This window comes from Metopolophium dirhodum, chromosome 8, assembly GCF_019925205.1.
Source record: "Metopolophium dirhodum isolate CAU chromosome 8, ASM1992520v1, whole genome shotgun sequence".
Lineage (NCBI taxonomy): Eukaryota > Metazoa > Arthropoda > Insecta > Hemiptera > Aphididae > Metopolophium > Metopolophium dirhodum.
The window spans coordinates 26,474,524-26,493,547 of record NC_083567.1 but is presented as its reverse complement, the minus strand read 5'-3'; positions in this window follow the sequence as shown (position 1 = coordinate 26,493,547).

Below are 19,024 nucleotides of genomic sequence, written 5' to 3'. Positions count from 1 at the left end.
CCGATCAAATCTTCGGGACTACGAAGGATTTGGCTCGAGTCACCATCGTCCGATTGACCAGACCGGTATCATTGGTTACAAGTCCACCGTTTCGATAAACTTGACCTGCAATATTTGACGCGAAAATATAATAAATTGTGTAGGTACGTAGTTGTCGTTATAAATACAAAGCGTTCGACCAAATTACACTTATGATAATACTTTTAGATTATTATTTGTGTGCGTTTTTTTCGCCATTAATATTATTTTTTTACTTTTCTGTCCAATATATACTTTTAAATATTGTAATGTTTACAACGGTGTCGTCTTCGGAACGAATATTATTGTTTTATGCGTTTTTGTATACTCGCAATATTTCATCAGATTTTCAGACACGTTCAGTGTCAATTCTTATGATCATCATATATACAGACACAATAATATTATTTTTACAATCACGAGTTGACATGATCGTCACATAGAAACGTTAATTTAATAATTATATAAGTACACTGTATACATCATATATTTATGGTACAGGTACAAATATAGGTATTAATTATTATATGGTATTCTGTGGTATGATTGGTAGGTATATATATACACAAATTCGAGTAGGTGGTACATATGTACATACTTTAAATGAAAAATGAGTAAGAATACTAAGTTTGAATGTCATCTCGGTGAATCGTATAAAATAAAGATAATTTTTTTTTACGTTTTAAATAAAATAGATGAGAAACATATTATTTAGCTATACTCGCTTATTACATTTAATTGCAGGATTTACTGAGGCCAACGATTTTTAATATTATTAAACTACCTACCTATTTGAGAAATTGCAAAATTTAGACAAGCTCTATACTCGCATACATCTCAATGTTACACTGAACGAATTTTGGATGCAATATAAAATCATACAAACGTCATACAATCCAATCGAAAAACGTACTGTTTCAAACAATGTGTATGATATTTTAGGAAAATATGTAAATTGTAATGTTTATTGAAGTATATCAAAAATAATAATTATTATTTAAATAAAAATGTATTAAGATTAGTATCACACTGTTATATTATTTTTCGGACAACCTCAACGGTTGTTTTACTACATAATAATTAATTATCAGCCCTAGACGATTAGACATCAGGGGACGAAAATATCGAAACAACGAAACGTACAGTCACCATAATATTATATATTTAGTTCAGTGGTAGATGTACCTGATACTGACGATTGGAAATATAGCAGCTAGTTTTGATATGAAAACACAAACCTAAAATACGAGTTCAGTATATGAACATGTATCTTTCATATTATTATATTCTACGGTTGGTCGACGACTATTTACGATTTAATCGTATTTAGTTATTAAATTAATTTGTTTGATAGATTTAAAGAGTGACTTTAGTTAAAACGTTCAAAGTGGCACTTAAAACTATTGAAAACAGCGAACCTTTCTCTAAATTAATAATTTATAGTATTTTTGTTATTCAACGAATATAATTAACGAGACAAAATAATATATTATAGTGTACTCTAGTCTCCAATGTTAGTATTGATATTATGTCTCATGGTTAAGGTACATTTAAAATATTCATCTATGTCATCGTTCATTTATAAATCATATTTATTACTCGACAATGATTTAACATTTTGAACTTGGGGTAATTTGGCAACGAAAACAACACATTAAGAAATCATGACATTGTGTCTACACCTGTGTTTATCGTGAATACGTATAATTAAAATGATATCATTAAAAACCACTTAAAAAAGGAAAATAAAAATAATAAAAACGTTATTGATGAGTTATTTTCCTAGGAAATTTTTTCCATTTGTGCGGTAGTTTAACGTTAGTATAATATAGTTTTACAGTAGACAATAATAATATATAAATATTATAAGTATAACAATATTGCGTTGAACATTACTCGAGGAAAATATCTGGTGATTATGATTTCTCTTCACGGCCGCATTAAGATATTTAGTGACCAGTTATAAAATAAATGGTCTATTTCGAAATCTTCTTAATCTCTCTCGATTCTTATGAACAATAATTATAATTACGACCGTCTTGATTAATGTACATGAAAAAAGAAAAGTCTCATTCACGAATATAACTTTAACAAGACTATAATAATATGTATTAGATTAATTTTAAAGGAAATTGTGTAATGAATACAATGAAAAGATAGGTACATATACCTAAAGCAGATTCACTTCAATAATAATTGTATTATTTTTAAAATCCGACGGAGGTATTTTTATTGTTTTACGCTTATATTGCTTTTAATACAACGTTTACTAAATTCATGGTTAAAAAGGAGTCAACTGCTACTGCTTAAGAAAAATGCAATTTTAAATTAAAAATATATAAAAAAATCCAACACAAAAACCATAGAATACGAATGGGTTTGCGACCAATAAAATATCTAAATTATAATTATCTATTAATCTATTATAATATATATAATAGGAAATGTCTAATGCGACCATTAGTAGTTATTTGGATTAAAAATAATTATGTTTAATTCATATAGAAATTATAACTACAGATAAAATATATGCAAAAATAGCTAAATCCATCGCAAATATAATAATAATATTAGTTAAAATACGAAAAAACTCCATAAAATTGTAATCATAAATTGGACTGGTACCAAAAATAGTATACTTATTGCCTAGGTATACATTAAAAAGAAAAATCGCTTCTGTATAATATAACAACAATTAACTATACAAATACTATAAAGTGTAAAACCAGTGAACCGTGGAGATTATACACACTGATATTATAATAAAAAGTAAAAGTTAAAATAATAACGCACAGGACGTAATAATGGTTAGGTTTAGAATCTACCGGAATTAGTTGAAACGCGTTTAGAACTTAAAGATTCCGACGATGTATCTAATAATCGTATTGTCGCCGGGAATCATGTGGTCATAGATTGCAGGATTTCGAGTAATATTTTGATTTCACTCTCATAGGTATTCCTTGCATAATGTCAATACTGGTATAGATAATAAAATAATTATATACAGTAGAAACCGTTAGTATTGACACACCGGTTATAGTGACATATCGGGTTTATTGACATGAAATTAAAGGCCCTGACAAAGCTCCTGTGTCTTTTAATTTTTATGAAATATGCCAATTTTTATCGGTTGTCACGACCAACGACTATACGGATATAATGACGTTTATTTTTGGTGAATTTAGGGAAATATATATTACCTATAATGACACGCAATATAATTATCGATGGTTATTATGACAACAATAATAATTATGTCGAGATAAGACGACGCACACGCAGCGTTGTTTACGTCATACAAACGCATAACATGTCAAATTGTATACGTTCTGAATAATCCATTTAACTCGGTTAGTCTGTTATTAGAAGTGAACTGAGCCTGATTGATGAGCATTTTAAAATGTAGGTACAAACAATTTATAATTTTAATATGATTATAACTTGTTTTAAAATTAAAATGTAAAAAAACACTATATAATAACTAAGACTAACCCACTAGATAGTAGATAATGTCTAAATTAGATAATAGGTCACTATATTAATTCATTATAATATTAAATGTAAACGAGTTAAATGGATTATTCAGAACGCACAATTTGCTATGTTATATGCGTTTGTAAGACGGATTTAGACGGCGAGTCAAAATATTAAACAATCGGTGTCTAATAACATGGAGATATAATACGAGATCAAAAAAAATGTTACAAAGAAAAAAATAATATTTTTATAATAATATTATGTAATATAATATATTATAAAAATCTCGTGTCACGGTGTTTGTTGTCGCACTCCTCCAAAACGGCTTGACCGATTTGAATGAAATTTTTTTTTGTATATTTCCTAGGTATGAGAATAAGTCTTAATGTATATTTCGCCCTCCTACCACGACCCGGGCAGGTGCTCAGATTTACGGTGGAAATTTTTGTTTTTAAATGGGCGCTATTGGTTATAGGAGAAATAATTATTAAAAATTATTATTAATTATTATTTGGTTGCCATTGCAGGTAAATCGGGCAAAGCAGGTGCAAGTATGTATCAAGTCAAATTTTCGCAAATTGCGTACTCGATATTATGCTGTGACACATAGACCACGATCCGACGTAGGTTGATGTGATTTTTTGCAGAGTGCCACACTAGAAATCTTTTTATCAGTTTTTTTTAAAAAGATATCGTACACTAAGATAGTTATCATATTATATACGCACATTATACGTAGGTACTAGGTATACACAAACATTGATATTTCAAAGCAGATTATTATGGTGATTGGTGATAATTAAAATATTGCGTAAATCAAATTGCATAAACCTAGATTATTCAATAATTTTGTATAAGTATTAAGTACTAATAAGTAGTGGTCGGCTGCTCGAGTAGGTATAATATAATTTATATTTATAAAGAATAATAGAATGATACAAGTATATATGCATCATGCATTCAAGCGATAACAATCATAGGTATTTCACTATTTTTTACTGCACAAATTAATAAAACATAATTTGTTAGTATACGGTAGAAGTACCTAAATAAATATGCGAATTTAAAATTCTTGTTTAAATTCAAAATTCATAATTTGTTTTAACATAAATACTGTGTACATGCGTATGTATTTTACTATAATAATAGTTTCATATAATTTTATTCTTCACTTACGATTTAATTGCTGTAAACCTAAAAATCTTTTTAATGTTTTTTTTTTATAAAAAAATAACACTAAGCATCATTATAAACAGCGAATAATTTAAAATTCGATGTTCTATGTCCTTAGATTATATTGACTAATTGTTAGCACCAATGCCAAATTGTATTCAGTGCCTAACAAATACGTCAAAAGAAAGTTTTATCATAATCCATAGACGAACATCGTCTGGGTGAAAAAAAAATACAAAAATTAACACTTTATATAATGACAGACCTTTATAATATTCTCGTGTAAAATATAAATTAATAGTACAACGAACAAAAATGATTTCAACGCCTCAGCGCTAAATAGGTACCAACTAATATATTTTGACAGTTAACGTAAACAGGCAGGTACTTATATAATTATTTTCACAGAGACGAATGGAACCAAATCATTGTTCCTATATCCATATTATAACTATGTATATATTTTTATCTTACCCGATAATTTATACATATTATTTATACCCACCTAATATTTCCGTCTAATATAATTATATAATTTATATTTAAATACAATATTATACATAATATTGTGTGCTGGGTGTAGTATATTATTGCAATGTTAATTGTACCATTTAATAATGTTGTAGTTTTATTTCACGTAAGGCGTACTAATAACGACGTGCTCGGTTTTAGGGGCCCGAAAGGGGGGACACTCGCATCGTTGGGGTCCGTTGGATATTATGACGATGGCTTACTAGAATCTGTGCTCGTGAGTCGTAATGCTTACACTTATCGAACTGTAATGATAATATTTATAATAGCGATAAAACTAGCCATGTCACAATACGGATAATTTAAATTTTCTTTTTGATTGGTGGTAGGCAAGGGTATCATACGACGAGGTAGTCAGGGAGTGAATATGTATAATATAAGACAGGTCGTGACCAAAATATGATTCGTCATTAAAAAGGGTCCAGTTTCGAATTAAGTCCCTTAGCCTACTTTACCGCCTAAAATTAATTTCTTTAAACAAGTAATTATTGAAACAAGTACAGGTAGGTATTAAAGATTATTCGGTGGTGTTATAGAAAATCATATTATTAATGTGCTCCGTATAAAATGCCGAAATTTGGACTGATAAATAATATAGAAATATATTTTATCGTACACGCTGCACACGTGGTTTACACAACAACATCGATTCAATGATAAAAACAACTATAAGAACAGCTACTATTACACCTACCTATATACCCGCTGGATTTATAACCACATTACGGCACGTCGTACCGATGTGTAAATTATTGTAATGAGATAACATACGTACTTGGCCAGACTTCAGTGTTACGAATCCTCTTGCAGGTCAAGGTCTCGCGTTAACTAATCCGTGTCACTGGTTAATAATATTTATCGAAACACACGATCTCCATCCAATGCCCTAATTACGCTAGATTCGGTAATATAAAAATGATTTTTTTCTCTGTGCTTGTTTAAAAAGGGTGCCTCTGATGTAGGTATGATAAAGCATTTTTTTTTTTACGAATTGATACAATATTCTCATACGCGTGTGCACTGCACTAGTGAGTCATCGTAACGCAAATGAAATTTCTAAAATAATCTACTAAAATTAATCCATAGATGCCTTGACGGCCGTAGTGATTTATTGCACAGTACCATATACTTATAATAAATAAAAAAAAACCAGTTTGAATATGTCATCGACATTTAATATATAAAGGACTTTTTCACAAATCCGAAAGTGCATCTCGCCAATATTCAAACCCTATATTATGCATCCAGACTACGCTGAAATTGAGAAGTAATCGAAGAAAAAAAACAGTGATTTGAATGACCTTTTCAAAAGAAAATAATACTATTTTATTCTTCGGTTATTAGCTATAAAATGTATATAATATTTAAATATAATGGTGCGATTAACGTAGTTAAAAAAAAAGAGCCATACTTAAAACAATGAGGTATTTTTCCGTTATCTTGACTACCTGCACTATAGACGCAATAACATTTTTGTTTTATTTTTATATAATGCTCATATTATATTAGTATCGCCGTAAAAGTATGTTATGGTCAGGTGATAAAAAAATATCCATTATTTAAAAAGAACGAGAACAATTTTTCATGAACTATCAATGAACGCGTTTAATCGTTATACGAACATGGACGACTTTCTTTCGTTCATTTAACGTTCATTTGATAATACAAATACGAAAATCATAATAATATTGTCAATGATTTATATCTGAAAATAATAAATATCATACTTATTACAATTCACAATTCCATGGTATCAACGAAACATCACTTGAAAATAATATATTTTACCAAAAGGTAGGTATTATTATTATTATTATTATTATTTTTTTTTTTTTTTTATTGATCTCAAAAAAAAATTAACATCGACAGCAAAGGCCATTAGTTTACAAATAAACATTAATTAAATACTAAATAATAACATTTTTTTTTTTATATAAGATTGAACAATTTGGTTTGTTTCATAAACTTTATTAAACCAATGTTTTTTTCATGATTGGGTCCGAGTGAAGAGACGAATTATTATTATTATATAGTATTGTTTGTCTATTTTAAATTTCGATGATGTTATCAAACCATAGAATAAAATTGTATACAGATATTAATTAGGTGTCTCAAATTCTAAATGACAAATGTTTAATGAAAAACTCAAAAACAAAAATTTTATACGATCTTATGAATGTGTTTTAAACACTCCATCAGTGGAGATAAAAATATATCTAAATATCCACTGTATTTTTTCACATTGAAAACATAGGTATACCAATTGGATCTCACTAATTTCCATATTTTTTCCTCTACCCCCGAGTTTTCATTCTTACATTTTCCCATACGTATCAAACGTCATACTTCTCGCAAGTAATTATATCAAAAAGTAAACCTATTTGGCAAAATGTTAAGGGCGTCTTTTTCAGTATTTGGTAAATTTCACAAATTCACATTTTATAATTATTATAGTAATTCATAATAATACTAATAAATAATAAAATACATTTTTAACATTTTAATTGTATCTAGATGTATGGAAAGTAAACAAATAACATCTTTGGTAGCGTGAAAATCAAATTACTATAGCATAATATAACAGTTTGAGATATCGGAATAATTATATACTAACACACGATTGTCTCAGAATCGGGTAGTACTTGATGCAACAGAACAGTACCAATCATAATATAAATAATAAATATTTATACACATGCTCAGGAATAAATAATTACCTTCGGACTCTCTAATCTTTAGAGTATATTATGATATCGCTAGGTACACCCTTTAAACCGAAGTCCAAAACCCAATCGGTTTCATATGAGCGCTGTTTTGATTGATCTTTTTTTATTAATATCTCAATCGTTGTTTTGAGTTTATAACGACTAATTAATAAATAGGGGGACGGAGTGGCCGAATGGTCTAAGGCGTCGGTTGCTACGCACGCTGTCGCTGGTTCGATCCTCGGCTTCGGGCGGAATTTTTCTCAGACTATCTGGAGAAAGATGCCCGCTATCCCTCGACCGGGGCATGACAGAAACCTACGGGTGCCCCATTAGAAATTCTGCCAAACACAACACACACGTGTAAAAACCCTACCGTTACAAACCCTACTACCTACAATCATAAAAACCCCACAATCAGCTAATGGCCATAGTCATAGGGCACAAGATAGGGCTTATAAAAATCAAAAAAAAAAAAAAAAATAATAACTAATATATTTTTAGAATTTCCATGAGCAAACGAACATTGAAAAAAAACCTGCAGGTAATCCGAATACAATCCTGCCCACGCGGTACTTGATTGTTTTTAAAACAAAATATTGGGTAAGTTTGAGTTTTCCGTCCTTTTACTGCAGACCAGCGGTGTAGTGGAGGGTACACTCGGACACACGGTGTGTACCCACCCCCTAATTTTATATTTGTGAGTGTACCCTTAACAAAAATCGTGGTATGCAGGTTAGGCGTAGCCCCCACGTTACTTTTTACAATGATTAAAGCGTGTTCTCATAAAATTTTTTTGGTCTACATCACTGCTGCAGACTGTATTATCATCGGGTGATCGTAATAGAAGTGTCATCGTCCATATAGTGAGAATGATTCATTGTCGTATAATGTTATATACCTACTCAACGTGTGAAAAGGACGCTACACCCACTGTGTTGTCTCCGTCTTACAATTAATGTAAGACATAGCAAAAACTATTTTGCGTGGGTAAGAACCACTCAGGCTGTTGTCCAAGTCGGGCAACCAAATGTTAATACTAGAAAGAGGAGAACATTGACTGTGCAACGCTGTTTGTAATATTGTTCAATATCAGAACTACGATAATAGTTCTTATTGTAAATTCATTATTTTTTATTATTTTTATTTTAATAACTTTTTTTTTTATGAATTCTGATATCGAAAAAATAAAAACAACGTTGCACAGTAAAATATTATGTTATCCTCTTTATAGTGTTAACATTTGGTTGCTTATAGCTTGGACTACACAGCCTGAGTGGTTCTTGCAATCTTACCCGTGCAAAACAGTTTTTGCTATATTTTACATATTTTGTAAGACAGAGACAACACGACATGCGGGTGTAGTGCCCTTTTAAAGTTCTGTTATTGAACTTGCTCCCGGAATGAACGTAATAATAATACTGAACATATTTTAATGACATTGCCGGCACGACTGTAGTTACGATTCATTAAAATAATAATAAAATCCAATGTCGTGTCGATCAATGTGAACGCGTCACTACAAAATTATTATTAAAGTGTACGGGGAAGAAACAAACTATTATAATATTTTATGTGGGTCTCTACCATTATATATTGTGCTTCCGTGGATTCGTGTCGCCAGATCCGATGCTGCTCCAATATTATAATATTACCATTATTATTATTATAACAAAGTACCTACATACCCGCGAACATCTTTTGCGCATTAAAACGATAATATTTTAAGGTATATTATTATTATTATTATTATTATAATATACAACGAGCGTTTCACGCAGACCGCAGAAAAGAAAACTGTAACATTCGTAAAACGATAATAATTGGTCACACCCCGCGAGCTCGTCAGACACGATAGATACGTATCTATTTATACGTAATATACGTTTACACATTATAATAATGATAATAATAATATTATTGTGATTCCGTTCAATTACGACAACGATGATGATAATAGTAATAATATAGCATTGTAGAATTTTACGCGCGACGACGGTGCGTGCGGTGACGAAACACCGGAGTGTTTGCGGGTGCGTTAGGTAACAATTATAACTATATTATTATTATATTATAACCGACACGATGATAATAATAATAATATAATAATTAGACTATAACAAAAAACAAAAAAAAAATAATAATAATAATGGTAATTATTATCAAAGGTGAGCTAGGGGAATTTCACTACGTACATAATGTAATGTAGTTAATCTGTATATTATATGCGTTAATACCAGGGCTTGAAACCGGTATAAACTGTTTAAAAATTGGAAACTGATATTGTAATTTAAAACTAAAACCGAAAAATATTGGAAACCGGTATTAAATCCAAAACCGAAACCGAAAAAATTGGAAAATGGTATACAAAATCGAAACCATAACTGAAATTTCCTAATACTGGTATTGAAACATTGAAACCGAAATCTAAATAATTAAAATACAAAATTGAAAACGAAACCGGAGTTTTTTCAATCTGTTTCAAGCCCTGGTTAATTCTCTGCAGGTCAGGCCCCCATGAACGTATTCATCTCAAGATAGATATATTTTACATTTTAGACTAATTTTTTTTCAATACTATTTCTCAATAATTAATTTTAACTAGGAAAATTTAGAACTTAACACTTGTACATGACATATTGTATTGAACAAATTTAAATTTTTTTTTTTTTCACAATTTAGTTAAACTAACTTTTAACATTATCACAACAATAATAACCACTAACCTAACCAGCTATAAGACAGCACAACTCAACGGCCGGACAGGTTTTGCAACATACGGACAGCGCGACTCTGCAGGAAGGCGGAATGCGTTAAATGTTATCCCATCCCAAATTAGGTGTTAGGGCAACACTGAAATATATACAAAACATAGACTTTAGGTTACATCTTATATTCATATTATAACCTCCTTTTTTTCATGTGGTATCGACGGCGCAGGCGAAACTTCTTGCGAATTACTTCAGCAACGCCGCCATCGTTTATTAATTAAATTATTTTATATCATACAAATATTAACAGGACTCTCAGGAAGTTGCAGGAGACTACTTTCCATAGCGATCGCTAGTCTATTATACTTGTAGGACAGCTTATAATAAGTTTATTAAGTTTTATATAATCTGTGTTTGTAGGCTCAGGGCCGCTACCTGAGAGTGTACGTTTAGTTTCTATTTTTGTAGAAGTTCTTGCTGGGGGCCCTCTTCGCGGACCAGCCTTAGCCCGCCGGCCTAGAGTCACGTATGCTGTCTAATTCTATCTTCCTCCTCCTTCAAGGCCAGCTTCATCTCTTCCACCATCTTATATAACAGCCTGTAGGTTTCCACTGCCTCGCCTAAGGACGTGGCCCTCGCGGCAGGGTCCTCAAACACGGGACCACAGATTACGCCCTGGATTTCGTCAACCGCTAGTGGACGACTCAATCGAGCCTTCAGGTCTACGCTCATCCGGTCGAAATGCGGACAGTGTCGCATATGGTGTACTCCTCCGTGTCCCACTGGGGCACAGAACGCAATGCGGACTTTCGGCTCTACCCCTCTTGTGTAAATACTGCTGAAAATAGCCGTATTTTAACCTCCCTGCACGACGCGTATACATTTTTCTTCCATGAAATTGTTTTCGTAGAATATAGTCTGGGTTTTTGCATAGATCCCTGCATAGTGCATAGTGCATTATACCTAGTTTGCCGTGATCGATGAACGCAGAGGCGTGACAAAAATAGTACGTGTGGCTCGTGCGGGAAAGCAACAGTCTTGGGCGAAATGCGGCTCACTTCCCGCCCTTGCCACACAATATACTATTGTATATACCTATTGTAATGATGTTATAATTATTACGTATATTATTATCATTATTACATAATATAAACTCTACGGCGTATATAAAATTGATATGATATACTATGCTGGCTACAAATATTATTATTATCATTATTATTATTATAGGAAGCTGGTAATATATTGTTTATTTTTGACGACCATTGTGCCGATTAAATGTTTAATCGAATAGAATTAGTTTATTTATATTGTAATATTTTGACATTGAGTTATTTTAATAATTGTATCCAATAAGGATTTAACGTTTTTGAAGTTTGGTTTTTATGTACCTATAGTGTTTAAGTAAAGTAAAGTGAAGTATCGTTTTCAATGAATTTAATTATTTTTCCTGGACTTGAAATAGCTGCCAACACTTAGCGCGTGAAGTTTCAACTAGAAGTGATATTCCGTCAACCAATATTATAATGTGGGATGCAGGTCGTATAGTTATGCTAAAGTTATAGTTGTAGTTATATTATGTTTGACTTTCGTTAATATTACTTAACGTAGTTAAAATTAGTTAAACAATAAATTATAGGTGCACTTAGAATAGATTCGATAAGCCAGATTTATTCAAAAAAAAAATTTTAATTAAATAGTTTGCCAGCGGAAGGCCGTTGGGCTCGTTATATTATGTTTAAAACACAAGACTAGACTAAATTCCATTCAAAATCCAAATCCTAAGACCACCTATGATTATCGTAGTAAAATATATTAGAACTCATATTCTTCTTCTTGTCAAGTTCGGTTTTAAAATGCAAGTAAAATAATAGTGCTAATATAATATATGTATAAAAACACTAACAAACTAAAAAAAAAGAAAAGAAAATTCATAATACATAATAAATACAACATAATATTAATGTAAAAATAGATGAATATATTTGGTAACGAATTCGGTAAATATAATAAATAAAATCACATACCTATTTGGTAACGTCCTAAGTAGGTGCCTCTTTTTACTTTTTAACATAACTTTTGATAATAATATAATACAATTATAATTTATAATCATATTTCATTATATTTTGATAATTTAAAGATTTTGTAGGTCATCGAGTTCCTAAATTAATTTATAAATATATTATTATAGCTCCAAATAATATTTGGCTGTTATCTAACCAGTTAATTAAAAAAAACTTTGATTATTTTGACTATTGAATATACTATGCTTTAAAATTTTTAATTTACTTTTTATTTAATTTTTAATTTTTACATTTTAATAATTTACATTAGAATATATACTTACTATTTAGATATATAAAACTTATATTTACAATATAATATGCTTTATGTATATTATAATAGTACAATTAGTGTATACGTTCTGAAATGAACATTTATACTCGATCGTACATATTATAGTGTCCGCGTTTCACACTTTTAATGCTCGACCGTATACAAAGTGATCTAGAAGTTAGAACCTTAGTTATTAGGTTTACGAACCAATAATGCGGCAATGCAGACTCTAAAAAATGTAAAATATTTTAAACATTATATCGGGTGTATAATATAAACTAAAGGTACTTGTAAAGATAAAGTATTTTGTAAAGATTTGAACCCATTAGGATTCACTAATTATTTTTTAATTACAACAAAAAACATCAAAATATATTTAGTTAAAAACTGGTGTTGCATAAATATTTCCGTTTTGCCGCTGTTTTTTGTTGCCTAGTTGTTACCTGTTATTTGCAATAATGAAATAAGTACACAATGCTTATAAAAAAAATTGTGTCTTTATATGTTTATTATTTTTTAACTTCTAATATGAAATAGCTTATGAGTATTAAATTTTCAAGTTTTTTGATTAAAAAAATACAATAATTTAACGACAATAATTGAAAAAAAAATCGAAAAGGAAGTTTTAGTATTTTAATTTATCATTTTTGTTCATTGGTTTTTACCGAGGTTTTTATTGACTTCTGCAATTTTGATGACCCGCGAACAATTTCCAGATCCCTAATGCGAACTTTCAACAGTTTTAATTTGTAACTCCTATATATTATATTATGTATTAGCCACTTAAGACATAAAACTTTTGGTGCGATTGCCAATTTTTTGATTTCATAAGTACTATAAGTTCGAAAAATTGATATATTATTATAAAAAAAAAATTACAATATATTATAATTTATAAGCGAACCTTCATTATTTTATTTTTCTTGATAGTTAAGAGTATCTAAGTAGAAAAATGACTAATTGCATCAGCTGCCGGCAGTATACTTTGATTTGTTGATTTTTGTCCATAACATCTTTTTTATTGATACATTTTATATTCTTGTTTAAATATTATTTTTATTTTTATTATTAATTAACCCGCGGAAACTTAAGCCATTGGGTGGGTTTTAACCGTGGGGGAAGGTAATGTAGGTTTAAACTCGGCGTGTGTTTGTTAGTTTGTCAGAATTTTCTAATGGGCACCTGTGGGTATCCTGTCATGCCCGGGTGGGGAATGGCTGTCTCTCTCTCCAGACACCGTGACTGCCCGAAGAGAAGCGCCGCCCGTGGCCGGGCTTCGAACCCGCTACGGTGCGCGTCGCAACCGATGCCTTAGTCCACTCGGCCACTCCGTCTCCCTAATTATTATTATAATACATCGTTGATGATTTGGCAACACCTCGTATCTGACATTTCAGTAATTGTTCAGGAGGCTCAAAAAACCGGTTTATTTTGTTTGTAAAATAGGAAAAACCTCAATTCTTTAATATTTACTAAAAAAATATAATTAAATCACTAATTTTTAATTATTTCAATTAATTTCATTATTTTTAATTTTTTTAGTGTAGATACGTGTTATTCCAACAAAAAAAATTTTAAGTGGTATTGCATTATGACGATACAAGTTATTTCAAAAATTATAAATGTATAAAATTATATTATGTAATTATTATTTTTTTTTATTTTACAATTCATATTTTATCTAACTAATATTTTTAGATTCTGTTTTTAATACAAACTATGAATTAATTAGGAAAATATTTAAAAAAAAAGTAACAATTTTATTAATTCTTTAATTTTGAAATTTACCTTTTTTTTGATTCTAATATTATTATTAGGAATTGCACAGTTTACTTTAACATTAAGACAGTCTTTTTTTTCAATACATTTTGGAATGATCTTCTATTATAGATTGTGCAGATTTTAGACTGCTATTGTTTACATTTTCACTATTATACAAAACTGAAAATAATAATCAATCAATCAAATTCAATTTCAACAATAAAATGCATATATTGTTAAATAATAAATCAGTATAATAAAAATAGTCAAACTTTATCTACCTTAGAAATTAAAAGTTGATACCAAAAAAAAAAAAGTAGTTCTAAATAATATTATATTATTTTATTCAAAACTAACTTCTGACTTGTTATTTAAAAATGTAATTTAAATTATACTATTCTATGGTACTATTCTGGTATATTAACTATTCTATAGTGAATAATGGCATGTTTAAATTAAATATTTAAAATACTACATCATTTTATAACATAAACTACACTATTATATTAATATATTAATTCAGTATTACATTACCTTCATTAATTGTAATTTCTGAAGAGGGGTTACATGCACTATCACTGTCACATAACATTAAAAATTCTTCGTTTAATTTATCATTGAACTCAAAATCATTATTAGGATTTTTTGGCACTTCGATAATAATCGGATTAGGATTTCTAGCAATGCTCAACATCATTTTTGTCCGTCTCTTCCACATTTTGGTTTTTTACCAAAGTACTTGTTAAATCAATACAATTTGTACTTACCACCTACTACAACGATATTGGGTATAATAATCAAATAACAAAATCACAATAAAATAATAGAAATTTAATGAATCAATCAATCGATAAACACACTATTATTAAAGCTAAATAATCATAATTTATACTACAATGCAATGCACAATTATATCCAGTTTACACTATACCGTGTGTAGATACGAGTAATTGTAAATCAAATTCTGATACAAGTTATTACACTAACGTATTTTCCCAGAATATCAGTAACCGTCAAATAGTTTTTATTCTCCTTGAAATTCTGAATTGAATGATACCAAAATGTCAAAATCGAAAAATTGTCAGATACGAGGTATTGCCAAATCATCAACGACATACTATTTAAAAAGAAATTGAAATATAAAAATAGTATATTTAAATTTCTTTTTTTTTTTATTCCTCGGTGACAGGCCATTGGGACACAAGTATTATTTACATCAAGAACTTATTTCTGGGAAGCCATAAATACACGGAAAATACACGTGATATGATTGTCCATGTATTTAGACTTTCTGTAATTTGACCGTCCGTAAAAATACGGTTTGTCATTTTCCGTAATGTGACGGTTCGTGATGTTACGGTACCGTACATTTATATTTTGTAACCTAACCGTTCGATTATTTTTCGTGATTTTACATGCGTCCTTATTTCTAATGGTATTAAGACGAGATAGTGTACAGATTACAGATAAGTGTTTATATTTTGTTTTGAAGGTTTGCTCTTACGATTGTTAAAATATATATACTCACTATATTATGGCTGCGAGTGAAGATCAGTTGTTGCCTAGTGATTCTGAAAGGTGTTCCGGAAGTTTCGCGAACAATTTTGGTTCGGAGTATGAACAACATTCCGTCATTATGTGTTTGATTATAACTTATAACTTATAAGACAGTTGCCGCATATTATGGACAATGGACATATTGATCTTTTTGCTCATTAGATGACTGTGTGTGACTTGTGTATGACCGATCCGGAGTCTAGTTAGAATGACCTCGAACTTTCTTGGAAGGTCTGGTGGATGAATACATCTTTTTTGATTTCATGGAGTTTCGTGAAAACGGACGTCCAGTTTACCTGCCACATATAAGTACAATGAAGTTTTATTTAATTATATCTTGTTTCGTTACGATTTGAACTATTAATGCTGAAGGGTTTGAAATTGCATCTTTCAACTATGGTGACTGTCTTCTGTTTATCACTATTCGTCGCATCATTATGGTGTAGCGTAATGTTCCAGTTGCTATACTTATAATAGCTGTGGTCCGTGGTCGTCCTCCTTGTGGTCCCTCGTCTGATTTTGTCGTATTGTTAATTGAGTGGCGTTCATATGGCTGCTTATTGAATTTGCCGGCGCCCCTCCTTTATCGAATAATATTTGTGCTGCCGAATACATGTTTGAAAATACACTCTTAAATGTGTCAATCGAATTAACTTCGTGAATTGTGAGATTGGAACTTAGTTGTTTGGTTTCCTCTATTTTGTTTGTTAATATTTGTGCGTCTTGAATCATCTTATCTAAATTCATTTGCAGTTTTTGTTCCTTTAAAAAAAAAATAATTAAAAATAATTATAATATTATTATACATTCAAAAACGTTGTACTTACTTTTTTGGGTTTTAAAGTACGCCTGATGACGCCTAATAATGATATTATAATCATAATTAGAATAATAAGTTTCATTTTTCTTATTCTTTGCTTTTTCTTTATGGTTTTGGAGAAAATCTTCATCAATCTACAAAAAATACTTAACAATATTAATACCAGTTATAATAATTACCAATTGTATTGTTCATAACACTTTTGACAGATTTATTTTTTGAAATAAGACTAAATAAGATAATGATTTTTGTTAATTTAATATTCCATTAACAACAATATTTACATTACATTATTTTGATCATTTATATTATTATAATAAGCGCGAGCAATTATTCGTTAGTGAACAACAGTGTTATGTAATCTGCATTTACATCACAAAGTAATGCATTTAGTCTTAGAAAAATCCAAGTACTATTTCCATTTTTTATCTAAATTACTATGAATAAAATAAGTAGTTTTAGTTAATGGATCAATAGACATATTTGAGCGAAAACCAAATTGATTAGATGAAAAAAATTATGTTTGTCTAAAAATGACATTAATCTTCAAAACTATAAATATTAAATATTAATAAACATTTTTCTAGTAATATTTCCATGGATTCATTATTATTAGAACAGTTAGGTATTGTGCGTAACAATATTGGAATATTAAGTAAATCAATATTGGTAATCTGTCCCATGTTGTTTATTTAAATAGCAGGTAGTATTCGTTGAATATTGACGTACCAAATTGGGTTAGGTACCGTGAATACAAATCAAACGCACGTGTGTCATTTGAATGACTACTCGATCGCCTGAAAATGTACCGACGATTAATAATATTATTGTTAACGATTTACATTTAGCTGCAGTTATCAACAGACGATAGTATGAGCCAATAATAATATTTTCGAGTTAACGATTTTTATTTTAACTCATTAAGTAAAGAAAAAAGTAAATTAATAAATTCAATAGTTATCTAAATGTATTTTTTATTTAACTTCGTTCAGTTGAGAATGAATGGATAAAAAGTGAACTATACTTAGTTAAAATTTGACATTATCTAATTGATGACAAAAAATACTAAATATCCTACCTAGTATAGTACAATAGGTGCAATTGATGAATATTTCGGAATTTCTCCAAACTCGGAACTACGCGTGCCCATAAGAAGTTATACATAGGAGTGTTTCGAGGGACATGTGGAAGGCAGTTTACTTTCCAGCAAACTGTTCCCACCACTCGTCAAAGAGAGGAACCTATAGAATTGAACGTTTAAGTAATTTTTGAACCATATTAATAGCTGCATTATCATTTTGTACTTTGGTATTTTAGTCAATCATACCTACTTCAATTTTTGGGATATTTTATACTGCCCTTACATCCATTGAAAATGTTTCTTTTTGGACTATTATCTAGTATGAGATATGAATTTATGATAAAGTCATATAAACACAGGCTGGTTATAAATATAATATTATATTAATAATTGTATATTATCGGATTTATCCCTGTTCCCTGTACAAAGTTTTACGTTTTTGTAATATCTAATATTTCTTCAACAAATAAATGAAAGCAAAAAAAAAAATGGTTTTAATACTTATATAATATATAATATCAAATTAACTTAATTTTAACACATACATTATACATTATATTACATTAACTTATCTATTAAAACTTAATTCCAAATATAATTGACTTAATTTTAATTTTTAAACCGTTGATGCCCAGCCTATTTTTTGAAAACGCATGACGATGGTTGGTCAATAAGTCCTGATACACTTTTCTATCGTATAGTATTGAGATCGACGGCAGAAATTTAACACAATCCACTGAAGTGACCAAGTAGGTTATTGCAAAATCAACAGGCCTTCGAAAATATCGATAATAGTCAATAATTATTACCAGGTGATAAGTTTCTTAAGATTTGAATAGGATAAAATAAG